Source organism: Anoplolepis gracilipes, chromosome 8 (assembly GCF_047496725.1).
Source record: "Anoplolepis gracilipes chromosome 8, ASM4749672v1, whole genome shotgun sequence".
Taxonomy (NCBI): Eukaryota; Metazoa; Arthropoda; class Insecta; order Hymenoptera; family Formicidae; genus Anoplolepis; species Anoplolepis gracilipes.
Genome location: NC_132977.1, coordinates 11,224,351 through 11,242,624, shown reverse-complemented (window position 1 = coordinate 11,242,624; position 18,274 = coordinate 11,224,351). Strand labels below are relative to the sequence as shown.

The window sequence follows — 18,274 nt, the reverse complement described above, 5'->3', positions numbered from 1 at the left end:
TCTCTTTTTCTATCACACAAGCGAAAAAAAAAACAGCTAATGCATCAATAATCTCGCATTTGCTGTTGCGTAACACCGTTAACACGCTCGGCTGGAACTCCAGTACAGCTGAAAGCCGTGAGTAAATATTTCCGAATGAAAAAGGACCTGCACGTGACGCGAAGAAAGGTTAATCGGTTTTCCGAACAAAGATGCAAGCTCAATATAGAAGTCTGGCACGTGTCGAAAAAGAGATCAATTTCGAATGCTTTTTCAGATTAAACATTTTAACAAAGTCAAACACATTAAATTACTATAAAATACTATAAATAATAATATATATATATATATATATATATTGAAGTCGCGTTGTTCTTTACAAACAATTTGCCATTGTAACACGTTGCATGACGTAGCGCACGTTACAATAGAGCTTTCCTAGCTCGTGTTCTGGCAATAATTGTTACCGATTAAACACCGGAAAATGATCTTTCCGATAGATATCTCGGCGGGGTCCTGGTAATATTATACTTATTGTTAGCGCGATGCGATTCGCGCGTAGAGAGGAAGAATTCCGTTGGAGCGCGTGCACTAAGGGACAGCACGGTGCTCGACGTTGCTCTCTGGGGTACGCCCGGAGTAAATCAGGTACTGTCAGAACGAGATGTGGATGGATATGACGGCGCCGAGCACACGGAGCGAAATGATTGGCGTACCGGGCCGCGGGGGACCAATCGTAACCGCGGTAATGGATCATCGATTTTTCCGTGACCTCCGGGGTAAACGGTCTCGACGGGGGTGGCTCGTTGCTGGTGCGAATCGTGTCTGAAATTACAGCCTTTCGAGCGAGAGCGAGAACGGCGCGGCGTCTTGACCGAGCGAGTGCGAATCAACCAACGGGCCAACAAATAAATTAGTCAGAGAGCTGGGATTTAAGGCATCCTCGGTTTCCATTAGACAAGTCTCGCCCCGTTGTGTCGCTTCCCCTTGGACGGAGAGCCCGTATTAGGACGCCTGTCCGACTTTTGCGATGCCGCCATTTGTCTGGGAGGGAAGCCAGCCGAAAGAAGCTAATTCCGAACTTTGTGAGAGTTTCGCAGAAAACACGAATTTTTCCGCATTACTTGTCTTGTCAGATATCCATCGTTGCCGAGCACGTTAATGTTTTCTTTTACTCGGTGGCGGAAATATTCCAAAGTTATACATATATGGGTACATTATTAAAAATACTTATTTAATAAATAATATATATATATTATATTATTAATTATGTAAATTAATTATAATAATATTAAATATATATTATTATATAAATGATATATATATATATATATATATTATATATAATTAATATATAATTATAATTATTTAAATAGTTTGTTTAAGTAAATTATTACCTCAAAAATTATTTTTCTAACAAGAATTTTATAGTTATCTTTACGTTTGTGAAACACATTGGTAATTTTAAGCAACAAGGAAAATGATAAACATATGCAAGAGTGCAGTTAATCTGAAAATAATAATGTCTATATCTAACATAAAATGAGCTCGATAGTCAACGTATGAATATAAATGTAATGCAAACGTGTTTAATAATTCATTTACGTAAATGAATCATCTTCTTATTTCTCGTGTATAAAAGCACACTGTTATATCCTCTTTGTTAGTCGACCTTTTGCCTTCGGCGAGATCTGGCGTAATATTCGCGGCTAGAAAAATAGATGAAAAGAAAAGAAGGCTCTATTATATGTGAATATTTGAGTAAAATAATTATTATCTTATTTAATACATCACATATGTATAGGTGTATTACTTTATTAACACATTAATCATCGATATGATATTATGGTTTTATTCTCAATTTTTTTGGTTCTCATAGAATATATCAAAATTTTTCTATACAATTAGCGTAATTGATTAATTTTAACGCTCGGTAACAATAAATTCCTGTTTTTTTAACTACGCGTAAAAGATAAGCAGAATTGTAGTTAGCGATGCATCGTTTGTCATCTAACAATAAATATTATCTCGAAAAGTAGTAAGAGAATTGCATTAATTTTCCATAATTGTTTCATAAATCTCTGTGTAAACAGCAATTGTAAAAACGTTGGAGGAAGAATTCCAACGTATTATATAAGTGAATGTGTGCTTGCTACTATTTCAATAGATTATTTTTTTTCACGTTTGGTCCGTAAATAGTTTATCGCACGCACTAGTGGCCAACACAAAAGGTCGCGCGATTACATTTGGACTTTTCACGTGCAATCAGTATCTATTTCTGTTTCATGCACTCTTTCCTCGGACGCTATTAGACGCACGCGGCGCGCGCAAACCCTGTGCTCTCTCCGTTGTAGCACGTGCGAGCTAAATAATTTAGTGGCCTGTTCTGCTGCAATTAGCGTAGACATTGGCACGGGCTATACCGCATCTCAGCGGATCGATAAATTGGATAAGGCAACAGCACGGAGACGCTTAATTACGTAACTACCGCTACCACAACGATAAAAAAAAAAACCACGTAATTTTTCATTATGCGATATGCGTTGCTACCAGGACCTTATCATACTTTATATTCTGTTTGTAAGAAGTGATAAAGTGATTGCGATTATGAATTTTGGTATTTTGATATGCGCTTTGACGTCTTTCAAATTCATCTTGATTCAATTAACAATTAAATTTGCACTGCGATAAAAATTTTACGACATTCACGATTCAAAAACTAATCAAGATTTTAAGGTGAAATATCATATTTGATTTTAGCAAATTTACATTCTAATTAAATGTTAAAACTAATCTTTTTCAGAGACTTTTCTTTTGAAAGTTCTTTTTAAAGTCCTTTTATCACAAATTATGTCAATGATATTTTCAATTATTTATTGCATGTATCACATCGGGTTGAAAATTTAATCTTGATTGAAATGTAAGTAAAGCTATAAAAAAGATTTATTACATTCTACCGACGCTGTAATGCTTTTCGTGCAAGTTTTACCGAGATTGGGATAAAAACATGCGCGGAGAAATATGTATATATTGTATATAAAAAAATTCGAATAAATTTTAATTTTTCTTTCCAATATAAAAGTAATAAACATACAAAATTATAGAGAAAAACGGATCTGGGAATAATAAATACGTTTTGTCTCTTAGACTAGAACAGTTACATTGATGATGTAACCGAATCTCTATAATATGCAAAAGATATATAGTGCGACAGCGAAATTGGATGGTTCTGTTAATAACATGATTATCTATAAGTTACGTTATAATAAGTGTTCATTTACTTACTCTATATTTTAGAATCCTGTCTAAGGTCGTCTAATTCAGCTGTCGCTTCATTTTTCCTCTCTTCCACTTTTCCGTGAGATTCTCGCACGAATATTACATCGTATTATGTATTCATGGGCAAACAAGGCAGGCTCCCAACACGATAATCTAGTTAACAAGATGTATGACATATTTCAGAATCTAGATGGTTAATAGTAAATTTTTTAAAGAGAAAAAATATTTATACACATACACACACGCACAAACACAAACACAAATTAGTGAAAAAAATTGTTCAGTTATATTTTATCGCGACTGCTTATTCTGCCAAAATGTACAGTTTCGACGAGAAAATTTTTTTTTTTTTTTTTTTTTTTTTTTTTTTCTTACACGGTTATTAAGTGCGGTAGAGAAACAATATTTGCTATCATAACATGAGAGGGAAACGTTCTCATGTAATATCTCATATTCTCTGTAGCGTAATGCGTGTTCAAATGATGAAATCATTATAAGAAGGCTATCTCAAATATTTAAAAAGTTATAATATTTAAAAATCGAGAAATAACAAACGCTGAGATTGCACAGCACTCTACGTAGTAGTGTATCACACATATAATGCGACGTTATATTTTCTCACCGCAGTAATTTGTTTTAATTGCAGAACGATAACATAGTACGACGCTGATAGTTTGCACAGTAGTTCCGCTCCGAAACTATGTTAATATTAAGAAAACTAGCCGACGGCGGGGAACGAAACCTAATAACGCGGGTAGTCTCGGGGTGTCGTTTATCAAGCTTAGCGGTTAGCTGAGCGTTCAAGGGGCGTTCGAACGAACGCAATAAAAAAGCTTGGCTGCGTAAGCCTGTTTACAAAGTCCGGCTGCGGTGGTGCAGTTGGTTCGGACGCTCCGGAGAACATTTATCGTCACCACCGACCGCCCACATTAGACGTAGGACATAAATTCTGTCGAAAGTAATCCAGGCCGATGCGTGGAGGCTCGCGCATTCGCTCTCGTATTCGCGGGGCGATACGTCGACTCGAATTTGATTATAGAAGCCACAAAGAGGGAGAGGGAGAGAGAAAGAGAGAGTCGAAAAGGGGGTGCACACGCAACGAGCTCGGGGTGCATACGCGGCAACACGCACACATAAAGAGGAATGTGTTTTATTTAAAACCAACATCGGTCGGAGCAACTCCACCAAAGTCGTATATATATATATATATATATATATATATATATATATATGTAACGATATAGCGAGCGCGTAGCTGTTATAGCGGGGAATATCACCTCATGCATTATTCAACGTGATATCGATATTACTAATTCAATTGCAATTCCACTTTCGCGGACGCGCGGAATTCCCGGCGATACTTGCTGTCTAATTAATATGGCGACGTTGAAAATTATCCCGGCTGAAACACCCGAGTAGTATGTCACAGCTGTAAACTGTCAAGATATTGTTATTTGTAAAATGTCAGGGAAGAGAAGGATATTGTTCACCAATTGTCACGATATCTAGTTATTAATAATTTAGAGAAATTTAATATTTTTAATATTCATTATGTACGATGCGAAAATGTGGATTTAATAATACAGATAACGCGTTATATCACGAAGATTAATTAATTAAGGAAGAACTAACTTCTTATAAAAGCTGTATTATACATAATAAGATAAACTAGAACAATATGCTAACATTTGATATGTTCGGACATAAAAATAATAATTACAAATTAGCTAGTTATTTTAATGTTTCATAAACTTGAAAATAATAACTTTAATCTTTATTTTATGTTACAAAAGAGTGAAGAAAGAAAGCATAAACACTTAAAAGTAAATTTGCTTGATATTCATGAAACTAAAAGTGCTCTTTCTCATTTAAATTAAAAAAGATCTAGACATTCATGGAATTTTCTGATATTTCGTAAAATGTTAAATGATATACGATTATGCAATAAAATGAAGTTACCTAAAGATACTTTTTCTACATAAAGTTTATTTGCTTTGTATTGCATAAAAATTGTCACATAAGCATTTTAAACATTCTCCGAAAAATGGAATTTATTTTTATCCATTCACCTCGTCATAATAAAATCTTTACAAAAAGATATCAGCATTTTTAAGATTCCAAATATTACGATGTTGTCAAATAATAAAAGTATCGAAATTTTCCGCATGTCAAAGTGTCCTAAAATTGCCTTATATAGAGACATTGGATGTTTCTGCACGTTTGATGGTTCTGACGTAATAGATGCATTTACCACGGTATCACGGTACTTTGGTACTTTGATAACGATAGAAATTGTGCCATCGACGGCGTGACTAATAATTACCAAAGAACACGTCGTCTCCCTGTATGTACTACGGAAGTCGAGCGCTCTCGTTACGTCCGCCTCGGCATACAACGACACACACACACATACACACGTATGTGTACCTGTTTTAATTCGATTATTTCGTTAATAGATATTTCAGGTATCAAAGCATTAGAAGAGCTCAAGTAATTATCCTGTACCGGAGTGTAGAGAGACCGGCTCTCCATCTCTTTCTATCGCGCATGTCCTCCTTAACACGTTGAAAGACGACGGGAACAAAGTTTCCGAGTTTCCGCTCGGAGCTTTCACGTGGTTCACGTCCTTCGCCGTTACACTTTACGAGTACGGTAATTGGGTCATCGTCGACAGGACGGTATCGTCGGATCATCCTTACATTTTACGTTAAAATCGTAAGTCCTGCGTTAAGTAGACGTCGATCCGGATTTCCGTCGCGCATCGATGTGTTTCAATAAATAGTTCGAATGTGATTCCCGCGCGACCGGTCCGTAATAAATCATTAGAATTATATTTCCAGAGTACAAAATATAAGTATAAAATGGAAGTGTCTGAATTATTTCTATCTGACATGTCATATATAAGCATAAACTTCTGATATATTTACAGTCTTCCTAATGTGAGTGTGCAAAACAACGTTGTAATAATTTGTCCTGTACATACATCAAATTGATCTAAAGAATTAATCTAAATATTTTCTACATCCAACTCGACATAATTTTCAATTTTTATACTTTACTTAAGAAGAATAAATAACAAGATGTGAGAAGAAAAGAAAGAGAGAGAGAGAGAGAGAGAGGGGGGCAAAAATTTTCTCATACACGCACACACATACATATTTAGTATGTTAAATAAGTGTTGATAATTTGTCGTCTATACATATATATGTTATTGAGTTTTTCCCTATTGTATCATTATCTGTCGCATCGACAGATAATTTCTATGATAATTTCACTAATCGAGTAATGAGCAGTTTGCATAAATGAACAGCGGTATCTCTGATTTTCTACCGTCAAATAACCTGCATGGCGGAGCTCATTTGATCGTGGGAGATCCGATACAAATACGAATTTGCGGGTGTATTCATTGCGAGAGAGAAACATATTTTGTAAAGTACTGTAAATTGAAAACATTAATACATATGATCTCGTTTACGTTTAAAAGTTACAGAGATAATTCCCCGAGAAAACTTGCACTTAATTATTGTAGTATCGATTTAAAGCATTTTACAAAAATTTTCATTTACAATAACGTTAAACAAAGGAAAGTATATTACGATGAATTATAAAGCACAATATCTTTCTTCTATAAAGTACAGTTTGTTATAATTTAATTAATAATTAGTCATTAAATTTGACACGTGTAAGATTACAATTTCAGAAAAAAAAATATCAAAGTAGCGGTTGAGTAAAATTTGAATAAAAACTCAATCTTTCAACAAGAAATCTCTTCAAATTCTGTCCGTTTTCGAACGTTTTGCATTGCTACAACGAGATTATATCCCGCCAAAGGTTCATAAATACTAAAAAGACGACTTAAAAAAAAGAAAAAGATCGATTTGTATTTAAAAGAGCTTTGACGATTTATTCGCCTGGTCGAATCGTACGTCGAGGGTCACAGGGGTAAAGCGCCCCTGAATCGTAAATTCCTCGTCGCGCTGGGTTTTGCAAACCTAACCGTGAAAAGGAATCCTCGCGAGGAAGCCGTCGATCGTGCGAGTTGAGAGGGGGGAAAAGAGAGAGAGAGAGAGAGAGAGAGAGAGAGAGAGAGAGAGGATATCCCGCTGGTTTCGAAGGAGCGATTCGACGATTTCGAAGGTCGAGGCGCATCAAATCGGCAAAATCGTCCGGCGGGATGGAACGACGAGCTTCCTCCTCCCCCTCAAACCCTGACGTTGAGCGGGATAGGGGTCGCGGTCCCCTCACACGCGCGACATAAGAGTGTATTACACGTGGCGGGAAAGAACTCCCTTTCCCCCCCCCCCCTCTCCTCTCTCCTTTCCTTTTACCCTTACACGAGAAAGGAAAACGATTCAAGTATGTGTTTGCACACACACACACACACACACACATATATATATATATATATATATACGTTTATAAGCACACAAACACGTACGCATGCGCGCTCGGGGAGTTGGCGGGATGTGTAATTTGTCCGCGTTACGTTGCGTGGAAGATGGAGACGCTGTCTCTCTTTTCTCTCTATCTCTCTGGCAGGTCCTTAGCCTCCCCTCGTAACCCTCCGGCTAATAAAAAAAATGCAATCTTTCTCCTCCCCGACGTTACGTCACGCCCGGCGCGCTCATCCCGCTTTCTCGCTTTCTCGTGGCGCCGCTATGAGAGATTCGTATTCCTAACGCGACACGGTGGATTATGGGATTTATCGCGGGTTCCTGTGTATCACCTCGCTCTCGGTAACGGACCTTCAAATGGAATGAATCTCCGTCGGTGCGGTGCGACGCAGCATCGCAGGGTAGCCTCCGTAAGGCTCCTCTCTCTCTCTCTCTCTCTGCGAAGAGAGCGTAAATATGCAGTGCATAGAGGGTTTTTACTATACGATCCCTGTCTCTTTCGTTTGCGGACGCTGACGCGTGTACCTGCTCGCTGTCAAGGATAATTAAATGGTAGTCTTAACGTCGCGCTTTTTACGTTACGCTTTGCTCGGCTGTTATTAATTTTGTCGTCGGAACGTCCGACGCGATGAAAAAAAAATCTTGTTACTTTATCGTGAATTCCTGCTCTTGCATTTCATATTTTGAGAGAGAGAATACCTACTCTTTTCGCCTACTCATTCTGGACTCTGTGCTCGTTAGACGGAAATGATCCACTCTTGACTTTTGATGCTACATTTTTTTTTTTTTTTTTTAACGTGTAGCAGGTTTACATTTTAATCTTATTTATCGCTTATTATTAAATCATATTGCGTAAACAATGTTAGGTAGTCGTTATATTCAAATCTTATTATTTTCGACATCAAATCTATTACAATTTTAATTTTGAAGTAATAGCGATTATTTCTTTCAAAATAATTTAATAATATAAAAAAACTTTTGTAAAGAATGAAAAATACGTGCCAAATACGTAAAAATTATCAAAATAGAAATTTAAAAAAAAAAAATATATATATATATATATATATATATTACTTTTATGTGTTTGACGTCTTTCATCATGAAATAAAAGCTTGTCATTCACCAATAATTCGCGACGTTGAAATTACTTTAATCTATACAAATGATGCTTTTTTATAGTCGCGATGCTACCACATTGATTGATTGATCGTTATTACAACAGTGTAAATATTTATAAAATGTGTTACCGCTTTTAATGATTTGATGACTGTTATTAGTCCTGTCATATTGGAAAATATTACTGTGACACTTTTACCCTCCAGTTACAATTACCCTGATTGACCCTAGAACCGCCTCTGGTTTAGGTCATTGGCCCCCAAATTGTAGGGCGCACTTCCCTGGGGGGGCACAAGAGAACGTACAAGAAAAGTAAATTATCAGCGTAAAAGTTAATTTACGAGCTTTCGACAGTGAGTCTAGAATTTTTCAATTTCGAGTTTATTCTTAGTACAACGCGAGTAAAAATATAATAAGGGACAAAAAGATTAAACTCGATTGTTAATTTAAGTGTGCAAAATATATAACTTTTCTCGTGAAACATATATTATACTTGGAATAATTTCAATTTGAAAATGCGTACATTTGAAGCGTGAAGTTTAATGACGTTCAATCATAGACCATCAAGATGCGAATTTCGTAATGATTCATGCATGACTTTGTTATATGCGTCTAATTTGTCCAATCGCAACACGTTAGTCATTTATGCGCTTCGCTTAATTATGCACAGCACTTTACGTGAACTAATTTATGAGGGCTATTGGGGGAACCTATTGTAGACTGCTCGGCCGTGATTGTTACTATCGTTACTGCACAATGCAACGGGCGTGTGTTAATTTCCTCGACAATAAATATCGATTTGTCCGCTTCCCGGATATGTAATACTGTCAATTTCTGGCGAGCAAATTTTGCGCCAGATTTTTGGTATTTCTGCTTCGACGCTTTCCGCATCAGAGGAGATTTGTCTCTTCCACAAACTTCGGGGACTGTAACTCCGAACTTTTATTCTGTCGCGATTTTCGCGTAGTAGCTTGTCACGCGAATGTCACATACGATGTTGCGTCGAAATTACAAAAATTATACGCCCTGCACGCGCAGATGTACTTTGTAAAATTTACGTTACATGTCGCAAATTTCGTCACGAATCGGATAACTTTAAAATGTCGTAATGGTTGTTTTCAACTATCTTTTAAGATGAAAAGATAACGGACAGACAATCAAAATTCCTCCGGTGAAATCTCTAGCTTTCAAATCATGAATGTTACAGTTAAAATAATGAAAGACTTTGTGAACTCTGAGAGAAAGCGACAAAATTGGAAAACGATAGAAAACACGAACTTTCGTCATAGAAATAATTGACGTAGTTACAGAAATAATTTTACGACTAAAGTTAGATGAAATTTAAATTGTGTACCTTGAGGTGTGTCTTTCCAAAATGTCGGTCAACTTGAATTTAATTATGATAATAGCTTGCCGCAAGCAAATGTTTGAGTTAAGTTTAAAGTTTCTATCAAGTTTATCAAAAACAGCTTTATCAAAATTCTTATTAAATCCATGTAAGCTAACAAGTTAATTTAATTTCGTTAATAACTCCATCATAAGCGTGAGAGGTGTTTAGCACGACAAAAAGTAAAGTCATCAACGATATTTGACTTTTTTGAATATTATATAAATAAATCTTTACATAATAAAAATTAATAAAATAATATTCTATAATTGTATAAAATAATTTTACTTTACATCGTTCGTTGCTCGTTTCTCGATAATGCCGAAGCTTATATATAAATGCAACCATTTTACTACTGTGTTTAATTTAAAAGTGCCAGTTTCTGAAAAGCATCCACGCGTCAGTTGAAATGATCGGAATCGCCCCCAGACACTCGCAATTGCAACACCAGAATTTTCGTACGAATGCGAAACGCATTCATGGGGGCGCGTCGATAATTTCGGGACTTCCCCGCAACCTTCCCATGATTGACGTGGCTAGTCAAGCTCGCTACCCGTTATATAGCTCGCGCGAAAATTGGAAAACAGGAGGGAAGAAGGGCTTCGATTCTCTCGTCCAGCTGCGCGGCAGTTGCGTTAAGTGAGAACGCAATTACCGCCGTGTCTCTCCCTCGTGTCGATCCGGAGGCGTATAAATGCGGGGAAACTCACCCGCTCTGTAACATACTGCCCCCTTACCCTTCCCTACGCAAGCGGAAGGGGAACGACGAGATTTCGTTAAGTTTTAACGATCGCCAAGTGTAACATCGCGTTCTCCATTCCTCGTGTTAACGATCGTTAAAATGAATCGTCGCGCGCTCGTGCAATTCCACAATTCCGGCCCGTGCTCGAGGTCGCATTGTCAGTATATCGTTGTCTCGACGTCACCGTCGACGCGTTCGGCCGGCAGTTGCTCCAGCAATATAAATGAGACCTTTTTTTTTTTTTTTTTTTTCTAGCCATCTTTTTTTCCCCTCCACGTGAAAGCATCGTGCCTTTTGCCGTTATCATTCCGCACGTTTGTCGCCGTTCGTTCCATGTCGTTTAGGCTAAATAATTACAGCCTCTTCAATGTGTAATTAATCCCTTTTTTTGTCTCACGAAAAAACGCTCTCAGTAATTATGTAGTAATAAGTCAAACGAAACTTATAAAGAAAATACAACGATATTGCTAGCGAGAGCTTTGCGTTGGTTACCTTTGTGAGACTTACTTCTCTCCTGCTTTGAATTTAAGGATGCTTTAAAACGAAAATTGCAGGAAAAACTACAACATAGGTAATTGTAGAACACAAATTTGGATAATCGTCTATTTATTCGCATTATGCCCGTAGCTCATAGAAAGAGCCTTCTAGAGGCAGTGAAATAATGGCGCTGCCACTCACAAGCGCTTACGTTACTTTATTCCGTCATGTATTTTTTAAGCGGTTATTTCTACGTTAATGTTAATTCAATATGGCCCGCAGGGCGGTTGTTTTACACTGAACCTACGCAAATTAATTTTCTATCTCGTATAAATGTATTGAAAAGATGAGCGAGATAATGAGGGCGTCGAAATTTTTAAATATTTGTTTAAAGCTGCACCTATCAAATCTTGTTAAATCGCTCTGCTTAGCTAAAACTCGTCTATATATATACTCATTAGTGTATATATAGACTATCTTAAAAATTTAGATTTTAATTTTAGTTTGCAATCGATTCTGTCTTACAGACAAAAATTCTCGAGAAGAATAATTATTTCACAAGTTTCTAAAACATTGTAATAATATAATATTTTAAATTAAAATTTTAAAATGACATTTTAAGACGATGTGAACATAAATTTAAATAAGAAACGACAAATATAAATATTTATTATTTAATTATAATATTAATATTATTTAAAAAAAAAAAAATCAAGTTCGCAAAAAGTTCATTATTTTAAATCGCTTATAATTCTCACAATTTTAAAATTCGAAAAATCAATTCTAAATTAATCAAAGATTGTTGGAAATTATCATACTTGGCTAAAAAGTATCTATATAGAATGTTTTCACAGAAAAATATATGGAAAATATGTAAAAGCTTGATGGACGCGAAGAAGTACCGCAAAACCGCAAATATTTGTCACGATAAAAATTTGCGGAAATTTCAATAATGCCACACGCCGGGCGCCCCAAAAACAATTTTATATACAAGCCGTCATACGATTATCGGCCGTATATACATTACGTGCGTTTACGCTTCACGCATACTGATTAGCATGCGTTTTACCCGCGTGTCCTTGATAATATGTACGCAATTATTTATGCAAACCAATCCGGTTATCGTCGGATCCGTTTTGTATCGCGTTGCGGGGCAGCGAGGCCGGAAGGGGGGAAGGGGGGACATTAGTTAGCATCAAATGAAGGGGTGTTTCGAAATCGATTGGATCGTCGGGAGATGATGAGCCGACGCCGAGGGGGAACAACCGTCGGCTGTTGCTGCTGCTGCTGCTGGCTGACTGGAAAGTAGGGGGTTAGATCAAAGCGGTGCAAATGAGGAGGTTAACGGCCTAAGCTGCTTCTATTTGTCTCTATTATCGATGTGTGTAGTTGTATGCGTCTGGGATCTGCGTTAGCGTTGAGCCTCGAATTAACAAAGGTCATGACAATAAGCCGAATAATTCGAAATTCGAATTCCAGATCGGAAACGAACGAAATTATGTTTGAAAAAGAAATACTAATATTTATGCGTGTAACTGCTACTTCTCCCATACTATGGATTATATAAAATGATTAATGCAAAATATCAACCCATTTATTTGTTAATTAAAATCCTGGTTAAAATACATTATTGATTTTATGCGACTCAAAAATGAATATTTCAAATATACATATATGTATCTCTCTATTACAGATTTCAAGTAATCAATTGAGATATTTTTTCTCAATGTAAATAAATATATGATAGGTAATATATTTGAATATTAATTATTTGAAAATTATTTATTATTTTAATTAAAAGTTATTTGTCGATTCAAATAAATATTTCTTATGTAATCTATCTTTTTTCCACAAGTATAAATTTGCAGATATTTTAAACACAACATTAATTAAATGATTATTTTCAATAATCTATATTTTAAATGCACCCGTCATTGTTTAACATAATTCAACGAATAATATATATAATGATCCGATAGATTAAACAGCCTTGATCGAGTTAACATAATTTTTCTTGCTTTATATATGCATTGTTCCATAAGAGTGCGCAGAATAAACGAGCGTATAGTACTTAAAGACACTGTGTGTGGTCGTGCTTCCTCTTTTGTCATTTTCTCTCTTTTCTCTCTCAATTCTTACTTCATTTCTTTCGCCTTTCTTCTTTTTGAGCACTTCATTTCCAACTGCGATTACGGAAGATCATTAGCCAATGTTATTTCATTCTCTTCAATAAAGATTCATTTTCCGTGATTTAACATTCATTATTTTATGCAGATTTTAACTTGATATCACAATAAATTACTATAAAAGAAAGATTATCGCAATTGTTATGAATCTTTATTATTTTTTACATTATTGACTTGAAGTATGCATTTTCCAATTTTCTGAATTTCTAATAAGTATAGTAAAAATTAAAAAAAAAATAAAAAAAAATATACAATTAGAGCAAGTAATGAAAAGTTTTATTTGTGATAATAATCATTGCAAGAGCATGCGCAAGCCGTCCTTGTGAATTTTCAAAGCCTACTTTAGATCTTGAAAGCGGCACTCGTGGAGGAGAGTAGCTGTATAGAAATAAATTGGCGTCCGAAAATGCGGTCGTCCTAATGAAGGCTCCGAATACGGATTCGCCGTTCTCGCGTGCCGAGAAGACTGATGCCCTGGTGACATTAAGAAAATAAACTTGCTCAAGGTGCCCGGCCTCCGAAATGCCCTTCTCGTTAGTCTGACGCCAAAGTCGCGGGATATTAATTCCACGGTCCGTGCAAATGAGAACTTCCCTTTCTACCGATGAAACTCCGGGCGGCTCCCGGTTTTTTTTTTTTTTTTTTTTTTTTTTTCTTCACCATCGCAAAAAAGAGGCAGTTTACTGTTCGCGCGCAGAACGATTGTACTGGAATATTGCCGGATCTGGTAACTTCTTCACGGAGGATGCCCCAAAGTCAGGGGGACAAAGAACGCGAAACTGTCTTGGAAAATATTACTCGCGCCATCCCCTCCCCTCCCCCCCCCCCCGTGGGCAGATTTCTTCATTCCTCCCGATGGATTTTTAATGAATCTCGCCGGCTATATTGGTTCCTTTATTAACAGTGTGCCGAGAATATTTAACTTAATGATTACGGTACGGTACTTCGTAACAGCGTGGAATTTTTTACGATATAAAAGACCTCGCATATAGCTCCTTTTATCTCCTTTTTAATCTAAGTAGGGATGAAATTTTCTCTGAAGTGGACAAAATCGCCGAATATTAAACGTAAACGTACTCGGGTCAATCTCTCGTCCCTTTCGTTTAAGAAGAAGTCTTTTATATTTTTCAAGCGAGACACGATAAAGCAATGCAATTTTCTCGACGTAATTATGTAAAAAATTCGAAAATTAAAAAAATGTACATTCTTTTCTTCATTTACTTCGAAAACAATAATTATATATTATTATTAACATCTCTCTTTTATCATACTTTGCAAGGATTAGCATCATTAGTATCATTTACATTTTTATCCATGATTGATTGTTTTACGAATAAACTACTTTGCGAGTAAACTGATGTTGTTTCAATCCTGGCATCTATGAGCGCGTCTGATTTATAGTCAAACGGTCATTTTCATTCAAGAGTCATCGAAGGACTTTGACAAGTTGGGCGCGGAGGAATAAAACGACGTGGAAATCCGTAAGAAAACGTTGGTTGTTTGTCGAGCAACGAAGGTTAAACATCATAGAAGAGACGAGAGGGAAATTAATAGTCGGCCCGCCTGCTTCGAGATGTAAAGACGTCTACCCACTAATTAAAACTACTGCTCTTCTCGCTAGGAGCCATGAATAACAAGAGAAGAAGAGAGAGAAAAGACGGAAAACCCTAAAGTGATTATTCTATGAGGAATAAAGATTTTACGTTAGACGGCTTATCATCATAATCAACATATATATGTATTTAAAAAATCGTAAAAGTTTGAAGAAAATATATTCAAATTGACGGACATTATGGAAGAAAAGTTTGAAAGTATCCTTACATATTACTCATTTTCAAAATCAACAACTAATTCAATCGATTAGGTATATGAAGAAAATGATACTGTATCATTCCCTTTGCAAACTTGAAACGCGAGTTGGCTCAAATTGATCGAATAAGAGCAAAACCGGTCCAGCTGACCCTCGTCTTATTTGAATTTTATTTGACGGCTAGAAGAGCGTTGACAAATTCCATTCCGTTAAGTGGAGGCGCGGCTGACGTGTCGGGTTTCGTTCGCTCGGGGTTCGCGAGACGACGTTCCATTCGGCAGGGAGAAACCGACGACGTGGTGAAGGTACACCAAAGTTCTTCGTCGCCCGCACGACGATCCGGCTACGACGTTTCTCCCGTCTTTTGCTTGCTTTCTCTCTCTCTCTCTCTCTCTCTCTCTCTCTCTCTCTCTCTCTCTCTCTCGCTCTTCCTTTCTTGTGCAATCCCTTTCCGTTCTGCCCTCCCCTCCCCCAGGGCATCGCCTCGTCTTACGGGAGAAGCTGCTGAGAGGAGCATCCCTTTTCTGGCTCCCATACTTCACCGATTCCGAACCATCCGCCCTGCCTCTATTCCGCTATCCGCCATTCTATCCCTTTTCGCCCCTTTCACCTCACCCATTCCCTCCGCCAACCCGTGTCTTTACTCTCGTTACACTTCGCCCCCTTCGTGCTCGCCCCAACGTGTTACGCTTAGTTTGATTCAGCACGCGGTACCAGCCAGCCAGCGGAACGTCGTCCCCACATCTATCAATCCCTCCCTCCGCTTGGCGAATACTTTTCACGTTCGCTTGTGCGAATTTGCGCTAATTTCGATCTGCGCGTTATGTGTGTGACCTATTTTCATCGATCGACTGATTTCAGCAAAATGTCAAATGTCAGTGCATCTTCGCGCGACACATTTTCAATGTCACAAGGCAATTTCAAAATATCAATCGACTTTGTACTCAAAAAATAATATTAAACGGTGTACTTCATGGCATCTATATAAAGAAGTTTAGATTAAAATATTACAGAGAAGAATTAAAGATATTTTGTTAACGCATTGAAAACTTTTTAAATTCTCAATTATTACTTATATGGAATGCAATTTTGATTTTTCATATAAAATTGTTCTATATAAATATTTTTAAAAATATTTACCAATGAATTTTAGACTTTTATTGTTTTTTTATACATAAAATTATTTGATTTCGTCGTGTTTATACTTAACCCTTACTCCGTATTGTTATTTTTAGCACCTTCTAACTGTACAGGTGGGTCAGCGTATTTTCGATAAGTTTATTAATATGTAAAAGTGTTTTAAACAAACTGAAAAAATGTATATACCTTCTTTGAATATTCTAAATAAAGACTAAAATAATAAATTTGCAAAATAATTTACTTAAATATATTATTTTATGATTATTTTATGATTATTTGTTTTCGAGAAATTGACGTTGTTGAAAAATCACGGACAAAAATGATCCATCAGTACGAAGTAAGGGTTAATATTTATGTATCGAATAAAATATTCGTGGATTCCTATCTTTCTATATTTGTAATCTATAATAAAATGTGTCTCTATAATATATTTATATTTTACATAAATATATTATATAATCTATAATATATGTCTAGTTTATAATAAAATGTTATCTAGATGAAAAACTGATGAAAAAACAGTAGCTGTTAAAAGCAGACCATTTCAATGTACAATAATAATCTTTGATATTTCTCTATTTATTAACTCACTTGGCAATCTTACTAAATGTTGTATTTAACTAAATGCAAAACATTTAATTCAAGATTTGAATCAATTTTACATCCATATGAGCATTTAGTAGAAGAAAAAAAGATGTTTGTCATACTACAGACTCAGCATGTCAAAAGATTATCGTGCAATTTCCGTTTCGTAACTTTTGTCACAAAAGTGTATTTATTATTCTTCAGAGCGGATGTATATATAAGTATATAGTACGCAGGAGTCATAACGCGCGCGCGAGACGGGAGATTTCGCGAAAGTTTGAAGTATATAAGTAAGATGTAAACGCGCGTGGATCTCGAAACGACAGAGAATTTCTGGGATTTGTGTGGCTGTGCGCGGCTGCTTTACATATTAACTAATTCCAGCATTCCGTCGCTACAGGAAGTTTGAATTAGACCATTCCCCAGTTAGTAATACCGCATAATGCAATGCGTGGTTCGAGACTGATTGTAAAGGGTGTCGGAATTGTATCGATAAAGTCTATGTTATGTTAACTGACGATGAGGAGCCATTTTGCTAGATAAAACGGAAATATCCAGCAAAACATACACACCTTCTCCGCGCTACGTTTCTCGTTCATTTGCTTTTTCAATTAACGAACACGGTCAATTAGCAGGTTTAATGATACGGGAGTTGCAATTGCACGACATAACGTAATACGATTGAGAAATGTCAAAAACTAATGAGCATTATCGAATTTCCGTAAAAAGAGAAAAAAGTCATTTCGACATTTCTCAAAACGTAAATCTCTATTTTGTTAAATTTGAAAAGTCGATTTTATAAATAAAGTGGAAAGTATAGATATAGATTTGTGTTTAAAATATTTTCTGCACAAACAAATACACATACATATATATATATATATATATATATATATATATATATATTAGAAAAGGCAAATGCTTATAAATTCTTATACAAAGAAAAATGATGTCAAATTATAAAAGAAGATTTTTCGATTTACGTGAGATAGTCTTTTGTAAATAACTATTTTCCTCTACACGGTAAAAAACATTTTGTATTTTTGTTGAAATTTTCTCGTTTAGAAATTTTTGTGTTAAATTAATATAACATACTGTCGTTAACTTTTCTGCATTGAGTTAATATTCACCGTTTCTAAGAGTTTAAACAACACAATTAACAAGTAAATCTTACACTAA

General features: G+C 36.0%; 1 protein-coding gene across 3 annotated transcripts in view; it reads right to left on the bottom strand.

Moving 5' to 3' along the window:
* Positions 1–18,274, bottom strand: part of LOC140668328 (uncharacterized) — an 83,606-nt gene that overhangs the window by 29,580 nt on the left and 35,752 nt on the right. For all 3 annotated transcript variants that reach the window (XM_072897246.1, XM_072897244.1, XM_072897247.1), the window contains one exon: positions 3,265–3,411. The gene's annotated coding sequence lies outside the window, so the exon portion shown is untranslated. The remainder of the gene's footprint in view (positions 1–3,264; positions 3,412–18,274) is intronic.